General features: G+C 40.4%; 1 protein-coding gene and 1 long non-coding RNA gene across 4 annotated transcripts in view; one reads left to right on the forward strand and one right to left on the reverse strand.

The window, feature by feature from the left end:
* The window catches only part of kcnb1 (potassium voltage-gated channel, Shab-related subfamily, member 1), a 368666-nt gene that overhangs the window by 105273 nt on the left and 235835 nt on the right, over window positions 1-27558 (reverse strand). The gene's annotated exons all lie outside the window — the stretch shown is intronic.
* LOC140463032 (uncharacterized) overlaps window positions 2597-27558 on the forward strand; it is a 41780-nt gene continuing 16818 nt past the window's right edge. The window contains exon 1 of the long non-coding RNA XR_011954580.1: window positions 2597-2644. This is a non-coding gene — a long non-coding RNA (uncharacterized lncRNA). The remainder of the gene's footprint in view (window positions 2645-27558) is intronic.

Consider the following 27558-nt stretch of genomic DNA (forward strand, 5'->3'; position numbering starts at 1 on the left):
GGATAGAACAGAATTAGAGGAAAATTGTCAATGATCATCTACATTCTGCAAAGATACTGCGATCTTCTCCCTGCTACCTCAGACTAACTTTAACCCTGTGACTGCACACAAACTTCAGGAAAGGTCATAAAGCACTAACACCATTGTTGCACGGAGTGTTTCCACTCAAAATCTCTCATCATCTACATATATTAAACCTTCTTGTTCTCTGGGCAAAGACTATGTGATACAGAGGTTGGCAGACTCTAAAAAAGCGCAAAGTGAGACTGCCCTAAGAAATAAAGCTAGAACTATAAGGTGTATCTTGTATAAATCATGTGATGGTTGTATGTACCTGTGCACAAAGTGATGTGACAGCAGTACACAAGTCAACAGTGGTGTTGAGTTCCAAAGTGAAGACCTGAAGGGGTGAAGTAGACGGTCAGCTGATCCCAGAGCAATCATGATAAAGTGCTGAGGCTGGTGGTTTGTTGATGTTGCTTCAATGTACAAAGGAAATATTGGTGAAGGAGCAGTTAGCTGTGCCACCAGGTAACCGCTTTAACATTTGAACTGGGAATTGTCACCATCTAATCTCAGGAGAAGAGGGGAAAATGACAAGCTGCATAGAAATGAGGCAAGTTGGGATATAAGGTGAGAATTCATGGAAATAAGGTAGTCACTGCTTCCCAACTAGATTCCAATTTCATTATTGAGATCTTCAGGGGAAAATTTGGAATTCTTTTCTCAATGTCAAGAATCAGATTTTTCATTCTCGCTGCATTTTCTCACTTGTCATTACAAACATCACTCAGGAATGGGAAAATTCCACCCATAATATCCTTTTTAATATGTGCAGGATTTATATTCATCCTAATTCAAAAAACGTGTCAAAGCCAATATACCATCTTAAAGGATTCTTAAGAATAAATGATGCTAACTGTTGTGAAAATAATGTTTCTGCATGATTTGAAATGGATCACTCAATCAATAAAATGTCTCCAGTTCTTAAGATATAATGTGCTTTGTAATTTATTCTTGCAATGCAGAAATCCTGTTTACAGGCAGCATAATGTTTGGGAGATATCAAAAAGCTGCAGGAAGCTTTCCTTCTAATCTTCAAGTGCCAGACATGACAGCTGTTCGTATGTAGAAGCTACTCAGTTGCTCACCAGGGAATTTCACTAGGTCTGCATAAATGGGTGTCGCTCAAAGTCAGCTTATAACTGGGCCTTATGAACATGAATGAAATGAATATCTGGCCATTTGCCTCCCTGTCAAGTCCTAGTTGGGTGCAGGGAGCGATACGGCTTTTGTGAGCATGGAGTTAGGATAGCATGACGGAACTTCTGGCACAACAGAAATTAATTTCAAATGTATGAACAAATAATTTAGACTTTGGGTGAAATTTTGGATGGCAAACCCAGGTATGTGGTTTTCCAGGATATACTGCAGAAAGGACACACAAGACAATTTTTGAATTCCTAGCTGTCTGTCTGTTGGGTGGGAATATAGCTGGTGAAAAAAATCATAGCAATGTCTGGTGTTATGGGGGTAACGTGAATCATTATCAGAGAATGTTTCTGACCAGACATTGTGGGGAATGGGAGTTGAATTTGTTATTATGTTGAGGCAGCGAGAAGAAAATCAGAAATATAGATGTCCAATCACGTGTTCAGTTTTGTGATTCTGGGGTAATGACAAATCAAGGAGACAGTTACTGAGCTGGAAGTTTGAAACTAGGATGAGGTGGGGGAAGGGGAAATGAGGAAACTGTTGAAGTCCACATTGATGCCCTGGGGACTTGTCCGACCTGCCTATCTTCTTTTCCACCTATCCACTCCACCCTCTCCTCCTTGACCTATCACCTTCATCTCCTCCCCCACTCACCCATTGTACTCTGTGCTACTTTCTCCCTACCCCCACCCTCCTCTAGCTTATCTCTCCACGCTTCAGGCTCACTGCCTTATTCCTGATGAAGGGCTTTTGCCCGAAACGTTGATTTCGCTGCTCGTTAGATGCTGCCTGAACTGCTGTGCTCTTCCAGCACCACTAATCCAGTATTTGGTTTTCAGCATCTGCAGTCATTGTTTTTACCACCTTAATGACAAATCAATACCACAGAGATTCTTGTCTCATGGATCTAGTAACTCCTTCCTCCTTCTCACTGTCAGGAATCCCAAGGACCAGGAGTCTTGGCATCAATGATAGAAATTTCTTTCAAAAGCAGATTCTTGAAGAGGTCTGATCTGCCTTTGGTTCAACGTGTGTGAGGGTTGAAGGTGGGCTAACATAATGTTCAAAATTGAAAAGTATTTATATTTTCATCCACCTATAACCCAATTGCCCTTAGAGATTACAAATATCCCCTTGCTGTCATTGTTTATTAGTATTCAATATTTCTGAATGGATCTAAAACTAGCATAAATTCACTCATTTGCAGGTATAGATGGTTTAGTATCTGCTTTAGGCAGCCACTCTCAGGGATATCTTAAAATGCATTGATTGAATGTTGGGTCATTCTTCTTGCAGGTGCATTTTGTCATCAGATGTTTGTGCCCAGTTTCGGTCTTCTACGCACAGAATTCTTGAACCATTATTTTAATTTTTTTCCTCTAGGTTAAATTGTCTGCATTTGCACATTCTCCTTTAGCCAAAGACACAGGTGAGTCAGTTCAATTAATTCTGAAACAGCAAACTGTCATAATAAATGCTTCAGTCTTTGCTAAAGATGAAGGGAAGTTATTGAAGACTATAAAACACTTGTACCGAATTGAGGCGGTAAGAGTACAATAACCACAGTTTTTTAACATTATTTTTTATTTTAGGCATCTTGAATTATACTATGCAAAGAGACAAAATCTCCTGACATTTTTGGCAAGCTGGTTTACAAATTGGGAGTGCTTGGACTCAAGTCTTAGAACAAAATAATATAAAGTGCATGACTTAATCATCATGCCTCTGGGATAAACTGCCAACAAATGTTGCTGTTATATTATCCAGACACATCATTGATGATGAAGACTTACGTTTCATCTCCATAGCAACAGTATGTGCCAATGAATTTAATTAGTTCCCAACAGGGTTGCTAAAGGGGTATTCCCATAAGTGACAGACATAGAGTCAATGACATTTATCAGTTGAATTTGCACCTCCTATCAACCTCCTTAGAATAAAGCTAAGAATAAACATTGGAGACATAAAATATGTAATTGTTCTCTCTTATCTACCTTCCCCCACTACACTAGTTTATTTGTACAAAGTAATTCATTTCATAAAATAGATGACATATCAAAATAATCGTCTAGTTGTTTTCTGCCAGGAGATTCCATGCTGGCAATTTTGAAATGTTAAAACATGCTTTTAAAAATCCATGGGGGTGATGCTGGATTGTTCTCTTATGCTGCATTGATAGTAATATTGACAGAAGTTTAAGAACAGGTCAGCTGCTTGTTGTATTGCTCAGAGACTGAAGTGAAATCTGAAGAGCAGAGTAGCTAACAAAAAATGGAAAGGCGCACAGGACCTTATAAAATGGCAAATGTTCCATCTATAATTCATTTTTTTCAAAATTTCTTTCTGGTAATGTGCCAATAAATATACTTCATAACTGAAGGATCCTCCTGACTAATGATGCTTAGAGAAAATAATGCCAAGTCTGGTAGAACTGCTCAATCGTCTTATATAGTGCTCAGTGCAACCATATGGAGCACTGAGAACATAAAATGCAAAGAGCATTGCAAACATGAATGATTCGTGCAACTTTGTGAATTTATCTCTGTCTGAACGGAGACACATGTTTTGCATTCACATTCCCCTCAACTGGCTAGTACCAAAAATTCCAGCTAACATGTCACTTGTTCCAAATATTCTTTTGCACTTTTATGTGCTTCTAGCTTGGATCAATTTCTGATCTTTGATATGTGATAACAATACTGGAGCTCCACCATTGTAGGCCAACTGCACATGATTAAGTATGTACATGTAATTTCAGAAGCAAATTCTGAATATGAATCTTTGTTTTATTACCAGGAAGAAGTGATCTTGATATTATTTATGATGACTATATTTATAAAGGGATTGCCCCATTTATTTTCTTGAACATTTATCAACTTGTCTTGCTCCTTTCAACAATTGTGTACAAGCATTCCCAGTCCTCTGTTCCTGCAACACTTTTAAAATTGTAGCCTATAAAAGGAGTCACCATAGTCCGACTGGACCATAGGGCTGCACCCTCATGAGAGAGAGCAAATTTCAGATCAGTATTTTTAACTGTAAAACAGCATCAGCTCCTGTCTAAAAGGCAAGCTGGCAGTCACTGCTCTTTAATTCTGACCTCCCTTTTGATTTTTTCCCAATTCCGTGTTCAGTCAGAAGCTTTCAATTAATCAGGACTGATATTAAGGCTAGATTTTGCAGTCCTAAAGTGGGAGTAAATAGAGATGGGCAGCCAACAAAAGGCTGGACAGCAGCATTGCTAAAATACTTCCCATTTTGTCCAGCAGCTGTTTTGTGACTGTGTGGGAATGGGAATGGGAACAGAAGCTCATTTAATGCAATTGAAGAGCCTCAGGCCAAAACTTTCAGAATTTTCCATTCTGAAGGGGGGTGACTAGACCCAAAATGTTAACTCTGCTCTCTCTCTGAATAGATGCTGCTAGACCTGCTGAGTTTTCCCCCCAATTTCTGATATTGTTTCAGGATTATTATTGGTGTAGACGAGCTTCAGACACTGTTGAGTTAGAAATGGTGGGAATAGCCATGGAGGCCATCAAACAAAACCCCTGGATCAAGCTCCCAAATTCCACATCAAAACTGACAGAAAGACCTCCTCGAGTATCACAAACTTCAACATTGACATCCCGCCCCATTAGCAACTAATGGCCAATCAGAAGATGGCAGCTTCTAGTGCCTGATGGTGTGAGGACGTCCAGCTATGAAGGACAGTAATGGCATGGATGTGAGTGGATTATTTTTATAGGATCATGGGATGGGGTTTCTCGAGTCATGGAAGGGCAGTAGTCACTTCCTGCCCTCAACCGTGCCCTGAATCATCCAAAGACAGACAAATGCAGTGCCCCCACATCCAGGTGGGCAGGCAAGTTGCCCTGATTTCCAACTTTATTTTCCAGCTGCGAAGGCAGATGTTAACTGGTGCTGAGCCCCCTCATTGGTCACTAATTGATTAACTGAGGTGTAACTTGGCGATTCATCAGGAATATAACCCATGGCCCCTGAATCTAACTGTTGAGGGTGGGGTGCTATTCATCCAATTATGTGCCCTTCCTCTCACCTTAGAGAGAGAAAGTCCTGACTAATGTTTCAGTCATGGGTAACAATTTTCCTATATTTGACCACTATGGTTGCATTCCAAGCAGGAGGATTTCTATTGTGAGTTTTGTATTTTTGCAATCATTTTTATTCCAATTATTTTTAGTAGTTAACAATCCTGGATTCAGCTGAAACTTCATTCTGAAACTTTTTTCGATTTAGTTCTGAAGTAACAGATTCTGAGTTTTCCTGCATGATGGCTTTGGTGCTGATAACTTTTTTAAATTTACTGATACATGGTACCATTTTGTTATTAGAATTCATGGGATTATCACTTGGATGTAAAATTATCTAATAGGCAGAAAGTAGAAATTCACACTGAAGTTATGGTTCAGTCAGAAGAATGATGTCCTCTGGCAGTCCGGGATGTACTCTGGGACAACCTCTCTTTTGACATTTAGGAACGACTTCAACTTGTGTAAATAAGCCACAATTACAGAGTTAGCAAATAACACACCACTTGAGAATGCAATAAAACTGTGAGGAGGATACTAACATACTTCAGGAAGATCGAGATAGATTGACACTTGAAAAATTAAATTTAGTCTGCAGTGATATATTGTGTGTGAAATAATGTGGAGAGTCAGTGTAAACTATTATGGGGTCGGTTAACTCAGATGGTTGGTTTGTAATGCAGAGTAGTGCCAATGGTGTAGGTTCAATTCCCACAGCGGTTAAGTTACTATGAAGAACTTTCCCCAAACTCTCCCTCCACCTGACATGTAGTGACCCTCAGGTTATATCACCACCAATCATCTCTCTCTAATGAGAGAGCAGCTCTATGGTCCAGTAGGACTATGGTGACTTTACTTTTGTACGTTACAATTTTAAAAGGGTTGCAGGAACAGGAGGACTGGGGATGCATGTACACAATTGTGAACAAAGCAAGGCAAGTTGATAAATGCTTAACAAAGAATATGGGGTGATCCCTTTATAAATTGAGTCATAAATAATATCAAGCATGTGATGGTCACCCATGCATAAATCATTGGAAAAGCCTCAGCTGGAATACTGTATCCAGTTCTGGGCACCACACTTGAAGGTGGTAAAGATGGGGCAGAGGAGATTTACCAGGATGGCACCAGGACTGCTGAACTTGAGTAAAGTGGAGAGACTTAGAGAGGCTGGCGTTGCTCATCTTAGACTAGAGTGAATTAAATGGAAATGGAAATGAAATAGATGCCATCAGAATGATGAGGGGCTTTGACAGAGTAAACATGGAAAAGCTATTTCTCAAAGTAACCGACAAATAGAGTATAGTCTCGTTCTCCCTCCTTGACAGCAACTTAAAAACTGTCACTTCCCAGCCCTTTTCAGTTCTAAAGAAGGGTCTTGGGAGTTGAAACATTAACTCCGTTTCTCTCTTCACAGATGCTGTCAGACCTGCAGAGTTTCTCCAGCATTCCTTATTGTTATTTCAGCAACTACAGGGCATCCATTTAACATAATTGGCAAAAGAACCAGAGTGGAGATGAGTTTTTTTTATGCAGAGTCCTTATAATGAGTATGCACTGTCTAAAAGGGTGGTGGTAGCAGATTCAACAGTAAGGAAATTTCAGGCAAACTTGGGGAAAAAGAACAGGCAAGGGCCCAGGGAAGAGTTGAGGACTGGGATGAATTGGCTAGCTCTTTCAAGCTCTCATGGTTCAACAGTGCCTCCCAACAAGTTCTCCTCTTGGCTGTCTAGCAAGAGCAGGAGGCCACAAGAGAGGGCAGCACAATTTATCCTTTCTCACCCTTTGTCCCCGCAGCATCCCGTGCACTTTTGACAAAGGAGTCCCATAGCTGAAAATGTGTTGCTGGAAAAGCGCAGCAGGTCAGGCAGTATCCAAGGAACGGGAGAATCGACGTTTCGGGCATCAGCCCTTTCCCTTTTCCAGCAACACATTTTCAGCTCTGATCTCCAGCATCTGCAGTCCTCACTTTCTCCCCAAAGGAATCCCATACTCAGTATTGGCCACACCGACCCTACTGTTGTCAACTTTATCTTTGAAGTTCACTGCAGACGGCTCTTATTTTTTATTGTCACAACCATTTCTGTGGACATTTACACATGGCTCTGGAAACCATCACCGTGCACCCTCTATCAATCATCTTTCACCTTCCTTCTATCAATCTTGACCCTTTTTCCATCACCCTTCTATTGACCTTTGACAACACTGCATCCAATGCCATTACTCTTGACCAATCACCATTAGTATTTGAACTTCTTTCTGTCAAATGGAACTACCTGCCATCACCCCCGACTTGTGTCTATGACTGTCTGTCATCCTTGACTTTATTTCTGTCTTCCTCAACTCTCATGATTTCAACACTGACTATTCCTGCATAGTCCAGATTCCTCTCTCTGTATCCTGTGAGAGTTCATCAGCCATCAACACCACCATTGCCCTCTTCCACTCTCTTTCTCTCTCTGTCTTTCTCTGGACAGTCATTTCCTGGAACCTTTGATTTCTTCCACCCAATTCAACAATCAGTTCCTTCTCTATAGTAGTTGACAAGCTTCCCACTGAGGGAAAAGCAAGTCTATTCAGTCCAAATCCACCAGCAAAACTACTGTGCCTACTGCATCGTGTTCATAGAATCATAGAATTCCTACAGTGTGGAAGCAGGGGATTTTGCCCATTGAGGCCACACCAAGTCTCTGAAAAGCATCCCACCCAGTCCCTTTAACCCTGTATTTCTCATGGCTAATCCACCTAACCTGCACATCCCTGGACACTATGGGCAATTTAGCATTGTTAATCCATGTAATCTGTACATCTTTGGACTGAGGGAAGAAACTGGAGTACCTGGACGAAGCCCACACAAACATGGGGAGAATGTGCAAACTCTGCAGAGTTTAAGCAGTTGCAAGTCTGAAGACATGTTTCTTGTTTGCTAAAGGCTTAGTTAGAAAGGTATATTTTATTCTGTAGAGGTTGCCTTTTAATGAGTGTGCATGACATGTAAATGTGTTAAAAAGAGTTTCATTCCACCATCAGGAAGCTGACTTTTGGCCTCACTACACACCCAATTAAATGTTTCTGTCCGCCTACTTCCCTGCTCCCAGACCTTCATAGGATTCTGCTGTAACCTCTGTTTAAAATACAGCCTCAGTAGAGACAGCTTTCATTTTGAATAAGGACAATCAAAATGATGTATTTGTGCACAGCATTTAAATAGATAGTTGTTGGCTCCAGTTCATACAGCAAATGGTATTAAATTACCAGCTCAACAGTATGTCAGTGGTTTCCTACCCTTAGTATTGATCACTTATACCACTGAATATGAATATTCTGCATAGATCAATTGCTGCACTTATAAATGGGAGATTGTACTCTGAAGGAAGGACAGGATAGCTGTGCACCAATTACATTTGCTTATTTTGAGTGAAACTGGAATGGGATGCCTATTTGTGTCTGAAGAGTACATGATACTGTTGGGAATGTGAAAATAAATCTGTTTCGGTAAATTGTGCTGTTTTACTATTTTGCAGGGCATGAATGGAATACAAGTGATAATGGGACAAATCTTAAGATTGAATCTTTGGTTTTTAAAAAACATTTTCTAAGCAAACTATTCAGAAATGTTATTACACACCTCTGGAGCAGTTGGGATTTGAACCTGGGCCTCCTGGTTGAATCTTTGATAACAATTTCAAATTAATCCCATTGCTCTGTACTCTCTCCGTGGCCATACCGCATCTTCTGCTTCATATACTAAACTTCCCCTACCTTGAAAAACTCACGTTTCTGCAATATATTATACGCTATTCAAGATGAGAATAACTTTGTGATATGTATGGTATTGGCATATTGTATACTAAATACAAGAAAACCCTTGCTGGAAGTATGTGCAATTACACTTTAACGTTTCTCGTCCATACTGTTCTTCTTTGATGAAATATTCTAGAACTCTGTCAATGAAAGTCGTGACCACATCAACTTGATTATTTATTTAGGCATTAGCTCAGTCAATAAAAGTACTGACCACACCAACTTTATTTATTTAGGCGTTACAGTTTTGAGATGAAAGGGCAGTCATTTGTTTAAAAAAAGATTTGCCATTTGCTGGTTAGTTGGGGCTTGCCTTATTGCCAATAACTGGGAAAATTAGAAGATATTGATTAGGCTCAGGCAAGAAATGAATTGCATTAGGTTCCCAAAAAAAGAATGGTGTATGAATGTAATTTTGCTGTTTATGCTGGACCTCTATGATAATACTGATCAAGAATCCAATTGCTCAGGTGCGGCTGAAAATACATGTTGCCCCAAAAAGACATAATGTGGGGGTGTCAGTGTTGGACTGGGATGGACAAAGTCAGAAGTCACACGACACCAGGTTTTAGTCCAATTGGTTTATTTGAAATCACAGCTTTTGGAGAACTATCCCCTCATCAGGTTCACTTCATCTGATGAAGGAGCAATGCTCTGAAAACCTGTGATTCAAATAAACTTGTTGGACTATAACCCTGGTGTCGAGTGACTTCTGACAAAAAGACAGAGGAATGGCAGACTACGTTTTATTTAAACCAATCCTGTGCACACACAGGCCTTGTTCAGTTGCCACATATTGGGTAGAATCCTTTTTGTTAGACAGGTCTTTCAAATGCTGCCCTGAAAAAGCGTCAAGATGCCCACATTTACTCCTTGAAGGAAGACCTGCTGGACCTTGTGCCCATAAGGCACTAAGTGGACGCCTCAGGCCTTTCTCTCAGTTGAGGATCCCATGCTGCCTAGAGCTGCCAGCCAATAAGATGGCGGCAGTTCCAGAATTAGTAGCAGCAGGAAGAGGCAATGGTTGCTGCCATTGCTGCCAATACTACACTATAAAGGTTAAGTGTTGTCCTGTGAAGGGGTTTTCTCAAGGGACGGGAGTTGGAATCACCGAGAGAGAGGATCCAACGAGATCCGAGGCAAGGAAAGGCTGGAGCTTTCAGCATACCAATACCCACTCCCACAACCCATATTCATTCTTTGAACATTCATAAATTAGAGCCAGATTGAGGGAAATAGCCGTCCAACTGACAGACAGCCCACACAGGTTTATCTGTTGCACAGGTCACCTTCCACTTGTCCTGTTTGGAACTGAGAAAATTGCAGACCAGGCAGGAATAAGCCCTTAAGTGGTGCTAATTGTCCACAGTAGCCTTGAGTGAAGGGTGAGTTACGGAAAGATCATGCATGGATTGTCCCAAATAGAACTTGGATGGAGGCAGGAAAGTTGTGGGTATCTGACTTCATTCTGGGTTCTTTTTTGTATCCAAAACTGTTCTTAAACAAAACTGTTTTTTTTTTTTCTCCTCCATCACGAGTAAATCATCTACATTTTAAGCAAACTGCAAATGCTTATTTCTTTCTTCACACGGATTCCTTAAACCCCTCTTTGAGAGCCTTCTGTTTCTGGGGCTTTCCCTTAGTCACTCTTTTCCCATAACCTGGCTGGATTGGAAACTACTAAAACTGCACATCTGTTCTTTTAAACTTTTCCTGTCTGAATGGCGCTTACTTCTGTCTGAAAGAATTTGCACACTCAACGAGCTTGTGAGAGATTCTCTCTAACTAAAAGAATCTCTTTCTGAAAGGAAACTGTTTCAGTCTCTATCTCACTACATTGTCGGTCATCTTGTGGCCAGGTAACCGTCCATTTCTTTTCTCTCTTTTACTCTTCGTTTTCAAAAACATTGTACTATGCATTCCAACAGTTTTTTTTTTTAAAAAAGCCTAATTTAAATGCATGTAAACATATTTCCGGATATCCCAATGAAATGAAGACCTTCCTCTCCTCACACAACTGATACAGAAATACAAATCAAACTTAAAGTTACTTTCCAAATTAGAACTCAAGTTTCTAAATAATAATAAATAAGGAATGATCATTTCACTGGGAGTTGGTAGATTTGGAGAAGAAAATCCAAATTGATAGGTTGATAGGTGAGTTAGGTGGACCTTAGCCTGAGTTGAAGTCCTTTGATGAGCACATCAGTTTTGATATTCCTTCCACTAATGGAAGCTCCCTGCCACTTAGCACCAACCTACTTTATTCACTGACTGCAGGAGAGCAGTATAACCTGGTAGTGATTTGAACCTGCATGGCTGATAATAGTTACAGTACACATTCTAGAATGAATTCCATTATCTGGGGGCACATTTTCACATCTCTGGATTGCCCCTGAAAAATGTACACATGGTAACCCTGTCAATGAATACATACGCCCAAAAACTCTTTAGATCCTAGAAATTGTTCAACTTTAGCCAAAGGAATGTGAAAGTGTTTCAAACTTCACAGTAGAGTTATGGAAACTGTCAGAAGCATGTGATTCTGATAAGTTTCTTGATTATCCACAAAGAGGATAATTTTGTTTGTGGTTTGAAAGGAACATGAATATTGAAGAGATTTTGGTAGAAGAGAGACTCATATCTGCTAGTGCTCTTGAAATAGCTCTTGAGATGGAGACTGTTGCCAGGCATGCTTATGATTACCAAGCCACAGGATCCAAACTGAACAGAGTATGTCAGCCAGGTTAGAGTGATGGTAGACAACCAGGAGGCTGGAAGAACACAGCAAGCCAGGCAGCATCAGGAGGTGGGGAAGTCAACATTTCAGGTATAACCCTTCTTCAGGGCTGGGGGTGGGTGTTAGGGGAGCTGCAGATAAAGGCAATGCAGGGGCAGGGTGGTGAAGTGGGGATAGGTGAAGACGGGCAGATGGGGTGACCTGGTTGGTCAATGACAGGAATGAATCTGGTGGGTGGCTGGGAGGAGTGGAAGGGAGGGGGAGGGGCTGGGAAGGGAGTCAGGGGAAAGGAAGGGAGGTTATTTGAAATTAGAGATCTCAATGTTGAGCCCTCCGGGCTGTAGGCTGCCCAGGCGGAAGATGAGGTGTTCCTCCAACTTGCAGTTTGGTTGGTTTTGACAATGGAGGAGGCCAAGGATGGTCATGTTGGAAAGGGAGTGGGAAGGGGAATTAAAATGGGCAGTGCCTGGGAGGTCCCTAAGTTTACATTTGGTCTCCCCGATGTAGAGAAGACCCTATCAAGAGCACCTGATGCAGTAAACAAGGTGGGAGGAGAGGCAGGTGAACTTCTGTCTCACCTGGAGGGACTGTTTGGGGCCCTGGATAGAGGTGAGGGTGGTGGTGTACTGGCAGGTTTTGCATCTTTTCAGGTTGCAGGGGAAGGTACCTATAGAGTTCAGGGGGATTGGTGGAGAGAGTGGTGCAAACCAAGCACTGTCGAAGGGAACGGTCCTTGTGGAAGGCAGAGAGGGGTGGGGAGAGGAAGGTGTCCTTGGTAGTGGGTTCTAGTTGGAGTTGGCAGAAGTGTTTAAGGATGATGCATTGGATGTGGAGACTGGTGGGGTGGTAGGTGAGGACAAGGGGTTCTCTGTCTTTATTGCATTGGGAGGGAGGGGATTAGAGCAGTGGAACGGGGAATGGAGGTGGTGCGGTGGAAGGCTGTCTGGATGACACAGGGGGGAAAAGCACGTTGTTCAAAATATGTGGCCACCTGGGAGCTTGGGATTGGAATATCTCCTCATCCGAGCAGATGCAGCGGAGGTGGAGGAATTGGGAGAACAGGATGGAGTTCTTGCAGGATACTGGGTGGGAGGAGGTATAGTCCAGGTAGTTATGGGAGTCTATGGGTTTATCGTAAATGTCCATCTGGATACTGGTGCCAGAGATGGAAATGGAGACGTCAAGAAAGGGGAGGCAGGTGGCTGAGATGGACCAAGTGAGTTTGAGGGCAGGTTGGAAGTTGTGGGCGAAGTTGATGAACTGCTCCAGTTCAGCCTGAGTGCAAGATGCTGCACCGATGCAATCATCGATATAACGGTGGAAGAGTTGGGGTAAAGTGCCTGTGTAGGTACTGAAGAAGGATGTTTGATATAGCCAACAAAGAGGCAAGCGTAGCTGGGACCCATCCAGGTACCCATGACCACCCCCTGGATTCGGAGGAAATGGGAGGAGCCAGACAGACGTTTATTAGAAACCCACAGACTCTCAGAACCTGCAAACTTCTTGAATTCATTTCTCTATAACCCACTGACCAATGGTTAAACTCAGATCATTTTGTATTTCAATGGCCTAAATGTAAAATTAGAAGCAAAAAGTAAATGGCTGCTAATATTTTGTGTTGACTGTGTGATTGATCTTATTTCTAGAAACAAGCTGTGATGTCTTTCCTAGTATTCATTCCAGAGTTAATGAAATCTTGGAATCATGTTGTACAAACCTAACTTTAAAACTGTACCAGACAAGCACATGCCAGCAAATTCATTAGACTAAGTCAATACTAAACGTGAGTCCTCATCCCCCAATCTGTACGGATGCAATCTTTCAGCTAGTTCAGTTCAAAACCAGAATCACCAGAAAAATAGATGCAAATTTCATGCGTTAGATTAAACCAAACATATTAGCTTGAACTGGATTCTTCAAACCTTAGAATATAAGTTTTTATGTGGTTATGAAACTACTAAATAATTTTTGATTATATTATTTTTGTCTTTGAGAACAGCCACTATCCAACATCATTAAAAGAAACATTACAGGAAAAGCAGAATTCACAACGATGGAACTGTACATACACACAGAAATACATAAAACCACAAATATATTTGACAGGCCATATTGCTTAAATTCAAAATGGTGCATATTTAGATTGTTTATGAGTTGATTTTAGGACACTCTGGAAGGCAGGATAATGCTTGCAGCGGCCCAAGTGTCTCAGTGCTGCACCAACCTATGTCTGTTCCATTCCCATTTGCCTTGAATTCTTCTCCTGGATGCATAGCTATCACCTGAATCAGTACTGACTCATCTAAATTCCTTTCCAGTGATTGCCTCCTCCCCCTGAGGAGAAAATTTCCAACTAATTTCGAGATAGGACTACCAGAATTTCTGCACCCCCCACCCCACCCCCCTTGCCTTGGACACCTATACATTGTTTGCTTGGATGATGGAATTCAGGGATACCATTCTCCCTTGTTACTTGTTGTGGGTGGCAACAACATTCTTCTGACAGCCATTCTGACACCTGCCCATAGTTATGTAGCTAAAATCTATTTAAATAATCCCAAAATAGCCCCGTCTCTCTTCTCAACTTCTTACATTACTTTATTTCACACCATGTACTTGAGGTTTTCCCTTGCTACCCTGTCCTTGACTATTAGGATCAGATTCAATCAGTAGCCACTTTTATCACTTCAATCCTTCGATCCTATCTCCCATTCCATTTTGCAATCTGCTGTATATCATGGCTATTTTTAAACCGCTTGTTATTCTGTATTCCACCACTATGTCTTTTTCATTTATTTCTCCAAGACTTTGCCGAACAGAACTTGAGTGGTTTGCAATAATATTATGCCATTCAAGCTTGTTGCAAACTTAATGTTAATTTTCCTGCCAATTAAGGTCAATAAGTGCATATCGTGGCTCTATGATATAATTCGATCTGTCATTAGTATCATTATAAAGTTAATACACATTTAGTCATCTTAGAAACATTTCACACTTACAATACCAACATCATTCAACCAAGTGGATTTCTAAATTAATTTTTAAAGTTTGCATTTAATGAATCTGCTTTTTAAGGGAGGCGATCTGATTAAAATATGCACACTTCTGAGAAGGCTTGACAGGTTAGATGTGGATAGAGTATTTCCCCTCATGAGGGATCCTACAGTCAGGTAGAAGTGGTCTCCCATTTAAGATTCAGATGAGGACGATTTGTCTTTCCTGAGAATTTTTAATCTTTGGAATTTACTTCCACAGGAAGTGGTAAAGGTTGGGTCATTGAACATAGTCAAGCACGAGTTAAACAGATGTTTGATCTACAAAGTTGTCAAGGAAATGGAGGACAGGTGTCATGACAACAAATACTATGGACATATTTAACTTTTAATTCTGAGGTGTGCTTTTCAAAAAGGAACTACTACATTAAAAAAATGACATGCAAATTCAGTGTTCCTTGGGAAAGCGTTGTGTTGGAATCATAGAATGTTACATTTGTAGAGTATCAAGGAAACATCAAACAAGAGATATGTATAGAGATAACAGAAACAGATATCAAAGGGGATGACAATCTCTCAGCAGAAAGCCACTTCTTATTTACATTTTTTAATCTATCCTAGAAAGGCAAAGTACCACCCTTTAATCACCACTGCGTTGCAGGTAAAGTGACTTGCTTACTTGAAGAGCTAGAAGCCAACTTGCGAGCAATCTTGTCAGAAGGAAACAGGATAAGAAAGACTTTGTCACTGTTGCTGCCAGTTAACTACCATAAAAAGGAAACAGGCCAAAAGGCTTTCAACTAACTTGCAAAAGTTAAGGATCTCAAAATTGACTGCTCAACCATCGATGTCCTAAAATCTCCTCCTCAGAAATGATCTTGAGAGTCTGATACAGTTACCTTTTAACATCTATCTTTTCTGAGACTCATGTTTTATCATGGTCTGTGTGTATATATATATTGCATTATTATTTCTTTTTCCATTTAATAACAAATAAACTCACTCTTTTTGTTAATTTATGAAAGCTTGGTTAAAATAGTTCCTTTTAAAACACAAATTAATTTGGTCTTAGAGAAAAGCATCCACCGTGAGAAATCCTTTTTAAACTAATCTTGTTGAGACCAACTGAGGGGGCAGGAGAACAATAAAGGGGAGTCAATGATTTCTTCTTAACTGGGAGCTTAGTGATTTCAGATATCAGCCTGGAATTGGAATAACTTGGGAAACTTCATTCAGGGTCAGATCATAACATTAAAGTACAGTGAGGCCACAGTTAGATCAGACAAAATGTTATACTGAATATTAAAACAGGATCATACAATCTAAATCCATAAATTAGAATTACCTGGAATTCATAGCATACACTCAGACCATTCAACAGTCTCCGCCGGGATTTATGATGCACATAAAGAAAGAGCATCTTTATTTTTGTGTTTTTTTTTGTGGACTGGAAGTAGAAAAGAAAAGTTTTAAAACCAGGATTTGAAAGGATGCTGCATGGTTTGAAAGCAACTAAATTCACTCTCATTATAAACACTGTTTGCAGAGCTGTGGTTTACAGCTGTGGTTGCAGATGAACTGGAGCCGAAAGGGTAAATACAAATGGAGATTTTAGTGGCAAAAACTAGTGAATAGCTATGTGAACAATGACCACTAATCAATGGCAAAGTCTTTTGCCTGTTGACAATTATGTGATTGGTTTGCAGGTAACTGAAACCTTGGGGCTGTGAACAAGATGGAGAGAATCCTTTAGATTACCATCAGTTTAGGAGATCTCTTCTTGTTCACTGCAAAGAGAAACTACTTTAAGCCTTAAGAAAACATTTAATCTTTCTTCAGCAATTCCTCTAAACTATGGCTTTTAATAAATAAGAGACCTTTTCTAAGTGAACTAATGACTCTTTGCCTCTTGCAAACCAGTGAAAGCATTCAGAGAAGGACAACTTAGAAGCAATATTCTGATCAGCACAGGAATCATAAGAATCAACTCAACAACTCTTGTGGTCAGGACCTGCTTTCCCAGTTTTCTTCTCTGTCCATAGTTGATGGTTTTCCCTCCCTATGTCTGTGTGTACATGTATATATAAGAGAGTTGTTTATCAAGGAATTAGAGTTTAATTAGCAGTGTTATATGTCAACAATTCATAATTGTTTACCTGTAGCTTGTGTCTAATTACTTGTAATAATAATATTTATCAAGTACTGAAACCTGGTCCATACTTTCTATCAACCTGGGTCTACAAGACAGGTAATTTAGGGAATTCTGGGTGCTTTTTAAAATCTTCAACTTTTGTGACAACTCTGTGAATAGCAGTGCTTAATTTCTAGCAAGAGTACCCCAGTGAGTCATAACAATAAGCCCAGTCTGTTTACATTGCAGTTATATATGAATATAGAGTAGAAATGTTAAAATGCAAAAACACAAAATTCCCACAAAATGGAAAGTGCCAGTCGTGATGTGAGGAAGAAGAATAGGTTTTGCAGCTCAAGTTTAAATACCAAGCGAATAATGTTTGTAAAGTTTCTACATGAACTCAGGATCCTGCTGATATCATTCTCCAAATCTTGTTTTGCTGTGAGTCTAATTTGACTCATTCTGGACCTGAAACGTTAACTCTGATTTCTCTCCACAGATGCTGCCAGACCCACTGAGCTTTTCCAGCAATTTCTGTTTTTGTTTCTGATTTATAGCATCTGCAGTTCTGTTTTTACTTATATGACTTGTGCTGTTTTGAGTCCAGCTCACTCATTACTCCAGTCCTCACAGCTCCAGCATTAGTTTTCTGACGCCTAAGATTCCAAATTCAAATTCCAAATCTATTGTCCTTTATTTACAAAGTTGTCTGTCTGCTTACTTCATCCTAACTCTGTAATCTACACTCATCCTAAATGCCAGCTTGCATTCCAGTACATTTCCCACTCATGATTGTTCCTCATCTAATGGCAGAGCATTCAACTATTTTGCTCTTACCGAGCAGAATCTTTTTTAGCATCTCTGCCTTGTACTTTCCTAACTATCTTTAAAAGTCTCCTTAAAACATTTTTAATTGCAGCTTTTTCTCATGCTGCAAAACCACTGCAGCTCCATTTACCTCTCTCCAAAATCATGTATTATTTAATGTATCTCATCTACTCCTTTAATATGGGTCCTAGTCTCTCCAGTTCTTCTACCACTTAGCCTGGTTCTCCCCTCCATGAGGTACTTCTTGGTACTTTGTATCTTTGAAGGTTTTGTAGGAATTCAAATTGTTGTTGACTGCTGAAAAAAAATTATAGAGGTATAGAGTTGTACAGCACTGAAACAGACCCTTCGGACCAACTCATCCACACCGAACAGGCATCCCAATCTGACTGAATCCCATTTTCTAGCATTTGACCAATATCCCTCTAAGCCCTTTCTATTCATGTACCCATCCAACTGTCTTTTAAATGTTGTGATTGCACCAGCCTCCACCACTTCCTCTGGCAGCTCACTCTATATACGCATCATACTATGTATGAAAAAGTTGTCCTTTAGGTCCCTTTTAAATCTTACTCCTCCCACTCTAAACCTATTCTCTCTAGTTATGGATTCCCCGACCCTGGAGAAAAAGACCTTGGCTATTCATTCTAATTCATGCCCCTCATGATTTTATAAACCTCTATAAGATCACCCCTCAGCATCCAATGCAGTGGGGAAAACAGCTCCAGCCTATTCAGCCTCTCCCTATAGCTCAAATCCTCCAAACCTGGCAACATACTTGTAAATTTTTTCTGCTCCCTTTCAAGTTTAACAACATCTTTCTGATAGCAGGGAGATCAGAATTGAACACAGTATTCCAAAAGTGGCCTAACCAATGTCCTCTACAGCCGCAACATGACATCCCGACTCCTATACTCAATGCACAGACCAATAAAGGCACGCTTACCAAATGCTGCCTTCATTACCCTGTCGACCTGCAACTTCATCTTCAAGGAACTATGAATCTGCACCCCAAGATCTCTTTGTTCAGCAACACTCCCCAGGACACTACCATTAAAGGTATAAGTCCTGCCCTGATTTTCCCTAATAAAATTGGCCCCATTGGCCAATCTGATCAAGATCCCATTGTACTCTGAGATAATCTTCTTTAATATCCACTCCACCACCTTTTTGGTGTCATTTGCAAGCTTACTAACCATTCCTCTTATATTCACATCCAAGTCATTTATAGAAATGACAAAAAACAGTGGACTCAGCACTAATCCTTGTAGCACACCACTGGTTACAGGCCTACAGTCTGAAAAACAACCCATCACCCTCACCCTTTATCTCTCTTACCTTTGAGCCAAATTTGTATTCAAATGGCTAGCTGTCCTTGTATTCCATGTGTCTAACTTTGCTAACCAGTCTTCTGTGTGGAACCATGTTGAATGCCTTGTTGAAGTCCTTATAGACAACATCCACCGCTCTGCCTTCATCAATCTTCTTTGTCATCTCTTCAAAAAACTCAATGAAGTTAGTGAGATGTGATTTCCCACTCACAAAACCATGTTGATTATCCTTAATCAGGTAAAATTGTCCCTCAGAATCCCTTCCACCAATGTACCCACCACTGATGTCAGGCTCACTGGCCTATAGTTCTCTGGCTTTTCCTTACTACCTTTCTTAAGTAATAGCACCAGATTAGCCACTAGGCAGTCTTCCAGCACTTCATCATTTGTATCAATGATACAAATATCTCAGCAAGGGGTCTAGCAACCACTTTCCTACATTTCCACAAAGTTCTGGGATACACTTGATTAGCTCTGGGGAATTATCCACCTTTATGTATTTTAAGACATCCAGCAGATTCTCTTCTGCTACATGGATACTTTTCAAGATATCACTATTTATTTCTCCAAGTTCTCTAGCTTCTACATTTTTCTCCATGGGAAATACTGATGCAAAATATTCAAAACTAAAGGAAGAATCCCACCTCACACCCACGGGATCAGACAGCATCTTCTTACACCTGTATGGTGCACTGGAACTCAAATCCTAATGTATCAGGATAAGTAGAATCTACTGTCTGAGATGTTTTAATAAAAAATTTGCTGATAAGGCAACACAAAATTTATTATCTCAGCCAAAGTGCACTTCAGGTCTGTAATTAGAAAAGTCCCTTTAGGGTGACACATTGCTAATTTGATCTGCTTTGCTGCCAATGAAAAAGGGATGTTATGCTTTAACTGATAAACAGTATCTGTCAAATTGGAAATCCATCCTGGCTATTTTGTTGATGTTGCAACAGATTATAATTGTGTGAAAATTTCAATGAATTATGACTTTTACACAAACGCTGGGGTTGTGTGGTCTCCTCATAACGATAGATAAATGCTGACATCGGTGATATTCCTTGTTGGAGATGCCAGTATTAGTATGTGAAACCATAGCTTTTAATTAATTGCAACTGGGTGGTTTCAAGCTTCAGTCTTTTTACCACCTGATATGAGGCAAGCTAAAATTAAATCACATCGTGACAGTAATGATTTTCACATGTTGTGACCCCGATACACTATAACTCAAGCACTGACTAAAGGACTGTTTCAAGGTTGTAGATTTAAGTTTTGATCTTGATTCACTCTGTTGTGTGAAAAGTCATGGGCAGAATTTCCCTGGGCCTCTGGTAGTGAACTAGGAGGTGTGGGGTTGGGGGGAAAGCTAGTAGGAAAACAAAGGTAAGCCACACTGCAACAGCTTGGCAATGCATTCACAGGCTTGAGCTCGGAAATGGATCAGCTGCCAAATCGATGGGGTAGATGCTAATATAGCAATTGGTTAAGAAAGTGATGTGGTTAATTGATTAATTAATTGACTAGGTCAATATGGACGGGGAACAGATAGGATTGATGAGCTGAAGGAGCTGCAAGGTAAAAACAATAACTGCATATGCTGGAAACCAGATTCTGGATTAGTGGTGCTGGAAGAGCACAGCAGTTCAGGCAGCATCCAAGTAGCTTCGAAATCGATGCTTCGGGCAAAAGCCCTTCATCAGGAAGGCTTTTGCCCGAAACGTCGATTTCGAAGCTACTTGGATGCTGCCTGAACTGCTGTGCTCTTCCAGCACCACTAATCCAGAAGGAGCTGCAAGATTGAGTAGTTAACAAACTCCATCCAAAAAGAAAGGTTTATTTTTGTGGATGGGAAGTTTATACCTGAAGAGCTTTACTTTATAGAAATAGACTTAAACAGAGTGGTGAGACTGAATGAGGAAGAAGAGCGCGCAGTTTTCTCTGTTTGGTTGGACTGAATTGTGGTGTGCTAATGCACCATCCAGAACTTTGAGAGGATCCAGAAGAAGGGAAAGAGGAGGAGTGCAGACTGAATTTCCAAAAATTAAAAAACTGCTGAAGTGAGAATCAATGTAAGGACTTTCTAACATCCAGAGGAAGGTGCTTTGCTGGAACTCTGTGTATGGGCAGTTCCAACTATCTCAGGTGACGACACTACTTTCTACTTCACACAATAGAATGACTAGAACACCTCCAATACCTATGATCACTTGCTGCTGGACTATGGCATCTACCCAATCTGTTACCTTCTTCCCTCCCTCCCGGACTCCTTTTGTCCAGCTTTTACCCATCTCTATTCTGGCAGGGAGGTGACCTCTATAATTACATCAATTCAGAACGAGGGATGGCTCTTGCAAACTAATGGCATCTCAATCTTCATCAGGGACAGTGTTCTAAAGGTCTACAGAGGAATAGTGATTTCTCCCACTCCCACTGCTCCTGTGGCCCCATCAAATACCTTAACAGTCAAAATTCTTGGGATAAGATCTATGCACACCAGAACATGTCAATATGAATAGGAAGGGTTTGGAGGGATATGGGCCAGGTGCTGGCAGGTAGGACTAGATTGGGTCAGGATATCTGTTTGGCATGGATGAGTTGGACTGAAGGGTCTGTTTCCATGCTGTACATCTCTATGTCTCTTTCATTGAGGCCTGCATTAATTTGTGGTTCGGTTTGTTGGACCCTCAGTCACTTTTACACCCTTGAAAATGTATTGAAAGATTACCTTCATTTTGATGACAAAGTGGGTGGTATACCTGGCCTTGAAATGGGACTCAGCAATGGTGGGACCTTCCTTCCTCTGCATCTAGCAGGTCACTTTATTGGTTGTTCCACCCTTTGTCACTGGTGATTTTTCCTGTCAGAGCTACACCAGGCCAGGATCAGGTCTGGGAGGAGGACATTGAAGAGGGTTTCAATGTCACCTATGAGATGTCACTTTGCTGTGTCTTTTGGATGTTGGATGGCATGTGGTGCCATCTGTGTAAGGAGGTGGGGCACTGGAGGAATAATGGCCCAGCCTCCCAGACCCCCACTAATCCATCCCATTCCTGTATGAGCTTCTGCAGTACACTTTTCAGTTCATCTCCCTTGGTAGCCATCTGGACACACAGTGGTGCTCTGTCTTGTGGTTCTCAGGTGGCAGGGATCTTTAGTGGGAGGATCTCTACATGGCAGTCCATGCTTTTGTCATCAGGCATTTGATGTGAAGGATGTTGAATGCAGCAATCCCGTGAAATAAAAAGCTTAAGGTTGTTCAGGGTGTCCAAGGGCAGCTGTATTTTATTTAGCCCTGAGACGTCAGTGTTTCACATTTATATGAGCTGAGCATGTTTACAGACTTCATCGACTCTTTGAAGGGGATGTCACTTAATCTTTACTTGTACTTCAGTCCCATTCACCTGATTTTTGGCCAGTCTGGTATTGGGGTGGTAGGGAGAGCGCGGAGTAGAGTACCTTCTTGTTAGCTTGATCCTGGGTCTGTCCAAGATGGCCATGACCAGGTTCAGGTATTGGGTGATTAAGGGCATCACTTGGCAGTGCTGCCCCTCCTCTTCCATGGCTATGTACACACTCAAGTTTCCACATGTACACTTGAGGTTTTCTCACCGGTGGGTACTAGAGGATCTGAACTACATTCTCCACACCAGCAACATTTTAATTTGTACCTTCTGAAGTTTACTTTATAAATTTGATTTGCATCATGTGCCCTATAAGAAGCTGTTTGTTACTTGTTGATTCATTTTATTAGGTTTTCAAAAGGAAAGGTGTTATTATTTGCTGTCTAACTGACTGGCTTAGATCTAAGCTGACAGCAGGCAACCAAACAGCCTCTATTAAGGGTGATTCTACAGTCCCCGTGGCATTTTGCTGGTGAAGAAGGCCACCATCCTCTTGTTGGCTTCCCTATGCTAGACTGTGTATGCTACCAGAGCTCGAGGCTTCTTGCCACTAAAAGGGTACTCACAATTGCACCTGAGGCCAAGCCAATGAGGAATTTCCCTCCCATTCTGCTTCAGTTGTTAGCTTAGATCCATTCACTGCGTCACAGGTCAGTGAGGGTGCCACCATGTTGAGACATTCTGGCAGCGTCCAGACTGCATCAACAGTCCCATTCTCTGGTGCTGGGTCAGAGCTGCTGGCTTTCTGATTAGACCTACAGGTTCAAGAATCCTGCCTTAGGACAACGAGCTTGAAGATTGACTCTGGCTGATCTTGTTTGCGGTAATTGTGGGCTCAGGAACACTAGTGGGTCCCAAAGCCCTGGATAAACTCAAAACCAGTGTGTTGAAAGGAAACTGGAAATCCCTCTTGTTACTCCATACAGGACTTTACCTAGAATCATGAATTAGTGTACAGGTAACATATTTGTATAGGCTTTCTTTGGCAGCTTGCTACAAAGGGCAGAACACAGTAAAAGTTTTTTTATTTGGTTATATTGTGTGTTCTATTACATGCAAGCATTGAATTGCCATTTCTGTTTTGTTGTCTTGCAACCATTGTGGGTAATTCCTTGTCAGGTCAGATCTGTTCTTTTTTCCAGTAGGAGTTTTCATGCATCTCTGATAAATACACTGGAGAGAAAGATTTCTACAGCCAACATAATCAATCTTGTATCATAGTGCTGGACTAACATGTCAAACATCATCCAAGTACAGTCCATGGACATTCACTCAGTGATTTAATATAACTTTTGCAGTACAGAATCATGGAACTGGACTACATAGAAGGTGGCCATCGGCTCATTATACCTTCCAAACCACATCCCAGTTGGTCTCACGGACACAGTTTGTTACGTTTTGAATGTTTCAATTTAAATTTATAGCTTACGTTTATAACATAACTTTTACTTATATTCTAACGGAATCTAGAGCTGTGAATAAGACCTCCCCCTTCTGCCCACCCAGCTTGCTTGCCTGAAACAGGATGATGGTGGTTGGAAATAGCTTCTGGTTGTTCATCTTTTTTAAAATCTTATTGTTTTCGTATCAGTTTTGCACCTTTTTTATGTTAGTGTTTTAGTATCAGTTTGAGTAGGATCTTGAATTGGGAGACTGATGTGGCCATCACATTGTCAACTGGAGTTTGCTAAAGGAACATAACATCTCTGACTGCAATTTTAAGGTACAAATGGGTAGATCACGGGCAGGGTCTTTAGCACAGATGTTAAGTAGTATAACTACTGGTCCCTAAAAAGATCGCTGGAGGCTATCAGAAGGTCTCCTCCTGGGTCTAGTGCTAGCCCATGCAAGATTCTACCATCCCCAATTGAGTGTACTGCCTACCTCCACTACCATGGGTTTGAAAGTCAGTAAGTTCATATGCTTTCCAGGCTTTCAAACAATAAACGGCTTTATAATACCAGTTTGTGCCAGCAGTTTATGCAAGTGAAAGAAGCTAAGTACACCATGCAGCTCAGATTTCATTGCAGTAACAGACAGATACTGATCTTGCTCAGCCCAGTGAATACTTGTCAAATGCTTCAAGCGAAGTCAACCCCCATATATATTTCACTGAAGCAAACTATATATTATTCAATAAAATATAAAATCAGACTCAATCTCTAATCAAAGCAGTTTGCATATGACTGAAAGTCTACTGAGGATTTTCAATTTGCATATAAAATTCATCTGTGTGGTTATCATTTTGTAAAAACTCTGTCTTTCAATAATATTCAAGAAATAAAAGAAATATAGACTAGTATGTTGAAAAATCTGAAAAGGAACAGTTTGTGGCTGCTGGTGACAATCTAAGTCCAAAATAGGCACCTGATAAAACAACTCTGCAGATGATGTCATGAGACTCCTTTGCCAAATATACTGTGATAAAAATAGACCATCAATTTTTGACTTCCAACATCTGATTTTAATATCCATCATCTTATATGATTCAAAGTTGTTTTACCGTAGTCAAAAACTTGATTTAAGTGGGCCAGAGATGTCACCTGATCAGGTTGTGCCAGGCTCACTAAGCCATCAATAAGTACAAATCAGTTTCAGCTAAAATTAATATTGTTATAAAAAGGGCATTGAAACTCAGATTGTATCCCCTGGCTGCTTCACAATTTTATGGAGCTTTCACAAATTGGGATGCAAGACACCTGCAGATCATCCAGTTTGAAAATAAAGCTATGAAGCCAGACATCACAAAACACATTGAACTATATTTCAGGAAACACTGTTTGGACAGAGCTGAAACAAAATGGAATCATAATAGCAGAATTAACCCTGACCTTATCGCACTCACCCACTTTCTTTCAGCCTCTCAGAAAAGCATGCCCGTTGATAAATCAAATTGGAAAAACACCAAGAATGGAAGGATATCTATAAATTTTACCACTGCTGAACATACTAGACATCAATTAAACAATTGTGGTCTCAGGTTAAAACTTAATACCTCAAGAAATCAAGGACTTGCTTTTTTAGTTGCCTATTGTTCTATATACACTTTCCTTTCATACCTATCTTTGTGTGCATATTTGATGTCATTTTATTTTTCCCTTTTTTGGGAAAAGCAAATCGTAAAATTATGTTTTTCTTTCATTCCAAGAAAATCATATAATTGCTCCTTACGTTTGATGAGTAAAATGTTTGAATGCAAGTGTGAAATAACCGTGTGCTGAGGAAATTGTAAAAATCTTTGTTACAGCCGGGTAGTTGAAAAGATGAAAGGGGATTCACTCCTCCTCATCTGTTCATATCAAATGATGCAATGAATGAGCAGAGAATTGCCAGGTTTTTCTACCTGCCATTTAGACTGCAGTATAACTGTAGCAAGGGGTTGGTTAGCTCAGTTGGCTGGATGGCTGGTTTATGATGCAGACTGTTGCCAACAGTGTGGGCTCAATTCCCATATCAGTTGAGATTAGCAGGAATAACTCTATTTCTCAACGTCTTCCCCTCACCTGAGACATAGTCACCCTCTGGTAATCGTGATCACTCTCGAATGAGAGAGCAGCCCTAATGCCTGGTAAGACTCTGGTGACTTTATGACTATAACATCTGTGTGACATAACTTTGATCTAAACTGACTGTGTACTGTTATGAAAACCCAGAGGAAGGCCCCAACTTGGAGTCAGATGCTTTTCCATGTTTCAGTCCAGTATCACAGTGGCCCTGATTTTGGAGTAATACAGCTCACAGCACTGTTTTATACAAGCAATAATCTGCTCAACTTCATGTGTGAACTTCCTTCACTTTAATTTTTCTTTTACTTTGTATAGTGATATTGGCATAAAAAATACATTTGCCCAATTATCTGCTATAAATTTGGCAGAAACCCCAGAGAAATGGAATAAATGCTTGCCCTTACTGTTCCTTTACAGTTGGAAGAATCCGTTGGAAATTCTCAGTTATCATGAAAGTACACATACCCTCCGATAAAGCTTTGTGAAGTTTCTTAGAACAAGAAGTTCATTCTAAACCAGAAATAAGTTTGGACATGTGCTCTAGATTTGTGACACACGAGCTCAGTACTGCTATGAAAAACAAGCTAAATTGCATCAATATTCATCTCAGTGTAGCAACTCTATAATTTACCTCCTTCAACTTTTTTTCATTGCTTGTTGATTTAAGAACCAATTACATTTTTGCTATTCTAATTTGAATTCTTTCCAATGCTCCTTTGTTCCTAATTGATCAAAAACCATCATGTATTTCCAAGAAACCTATGTACATAAATCTAGAATTACACACATATATATATGTATTAAACACTTCCTTAAGAATTCGAAATGGTGCCAATGTTGCACTAATATAGCATGTAACCATAGCTAAACAACATCATAGGACTAGATGGATGGTATAAGTAGGTAAGACGTAATTTAAATCATTATTGTGGATGTAATGATAGAATGCAATTTACAAAAGTGCAAATAATTCTTGTATCACTCATTGCTGCATGTTCTTTGATTTGCCTGATCAGCATCAATGCTTGCGTATACAAAAGCTCTCAAAATGGTTGAATTAATTTGGACTTAGAACATTTCAATCAGTCATTTTCTAGTAAGTTTAGAAGAATTGCTGTTAAAACCAGACAACAGAGCTCAGCTCTATTTAGACATGAAGCAAATACTCAGGAAACTCTGAAAACGCCATTTTTTCATTTCATTTCCTTTCTGCCAATATTTTCTATTTCATGCCCCATCTCTCAATTTTTTTCTCACCATAAGACCATAGAACATAGAAGGAGAAGCACAGTGCATGTGCTTCAACAAAATTACTCAATGACCTGGCCTCCACAGGTAATGAATTCCAAAGATTCACCACTGTCTGGCTGAAGAAGTTTCTCCTTATCTCCGTTCCAAAAGGTCTTCCCTTTACTCTAAGGCTGTGCCCTCGGGTCCTAGTCTCTCCTACCAATGGATTTATTTGTCAAGAAGAAACAATTTTTGCTTGTCACTCCTATGCCACATATTAGTGATTAGCCTTGTGGCTGCTTTTGACCTACTTCCTCAACTTAC

The sequence above is a fragment of the Chiloscyllium punctatum genome, chromosome 37, assembly GCF_047496795.1.
Source record: "Chiloscyllium punctatum isolate Juve2018m chromosome 37, sChiPun1.3, whole genome shotgun sequence".
Taxonomy (NCBI): domain Eukaryota; kingdom Metazoa; phylum Chordata; class Chondrichthyes; order Orectolobiformes; family Hemiscylliidae; genus Chiloscyllium; species Chiloscyllium punctatum.